A 1,590-nucleotide genomic window follows, 5' to 3' on the forward strand; every position below is an offset into this window, starting at 1 on the left:
GCAACACAAAATCAAACACAGAATAAAAAAGATCAAGCCCCCTTTGGATTTCCAAACCCCACCCTCCCTTCCCCGGTTTCGATCCCAAAACCATAGTCCATTAGTCCATCTATTATTAGCCTGGCAACCTCATGTCCGAGGCTCTTAAATCTCTCTCAGTCCCTTTCTGCCGGCTTCTTTGAAAGTCCCTTGTATTTAACGCCCAGTCTCAAAGGGGCACTCTCTCTATAATGTCCATATTCCTTCCAGCCAGGCCTCCTTGTTTAAAGGTGGAGCTCAAGTCCTGTTTCTTAGATCCAAATGTCCCAAAAGCTCCAGCTTCCACCTTGATCAAATTAATAGTCCCTAAATCTTCAGATCCCCACAAAAGAAGATCTTTCCATTCCTCATTTCTAAGTTCAAACCAAGTTTTCCTCTTCCAATCCTTATTTTCTTTTATATCCATCTTGACAGGCCTCCAGCTCTCATTTGCCTTCTGTAACATTTCAGCCCCTCCTTTCTGCTCCTCCTGTTCAGCGTATATCTCTTCCTCCTCTTCAGTCTCTAGTTTCTTTTCTTGTCCAGCTGCCTGGGTTTTGTACGTCAAGTCCTTTTCCAGTTCAATAGATATATTTGCTGTTGACTTCAAATTTGTAGCACTTGTAGACAAAACATGACCTTGCTCGTACATCTTTTGCAGCTTTCCCATGAGAAAAACAACCTCATCCAAGTCAGCCAGTATTTTCCGACCTATTTCCATTCTTGTAATGTCCGTGAACCCCCTCTAGAGGGATTCTGGTTATTTAGTTTCACTTCCAGTCCAAAAGTCAAGTTAATTTGTTTCAGTCCTTCTTTATTTTCAACAACTTGTAACAATATAACCGGCTAAACCAAAGCTTTCTATTTTTTCCGACTTTGACAGCTAATTTGACAGCTGTCAAAATCTTCTGTATCTCCTCAGCAGGCTCCTCTCGCGGATCACTCCCGGTCCCGGGAAGGGTGGCACTTAATCAAAAAATAAGCTCTTATCCTCCAGCACAGTAACTTATACTTATAAATCCGTGTAATTAATAACTTTTATCCAAAAAGGGAAAAAAACCTCTTCTCTCGACCTTAGTTGTCAAATCCTTGCTTTAAAATGTTTACAATGGGGGGGAGACGGACTTCCTCTTTGCACCTCCCCCGCTCGTGCCGAATCCACAAAAAGGGGAAAAAATTTAATCCAGTTTCCAAATTACTCACGGGTTGTTGTTCTTGGTTTTTAGTCCGAATTTTCAAAGGAAGAAGTCAGCGCTCTCCGATGAATGGCATGCGGCTTCGCTCGGCAGGGGAAGCAGTAGACTCACAGCACCGCGCCGCTCCCCGTCCCCCGTTCCGTAGCCTTTAAAAAGGCTCCTTTGCGGGTCGGGAGGGCGCTAACGGTGCCAGCCGAGTCACCAGGTCCACGGGCATCCGCGCCCGTGGTTTTTGAGGGTCCCCGCGTCGCCGGCGCAGCAGAACCCGACCCCTGTCGAGCAGACTCCCTCCGGAGCTCGGAGGGAATCCGCCATTCGGCGATGGCGCCAACCCAGAAGTCTCTCCCCTGCTATTTGTAAGGCCTCGTGGGACAGC

Source organism: Podarcis bocagei, assembly GCF_964188305.1.
Source record: "Podarcis bocagei genome assembly, chromosome: 5".
Taxonomy (NCBI): Eukaryota; Metazoa; Chordata; class Lepidosauria; order Squamata; family Lacertidae; genus Podarcis; species Podarcis bocagei.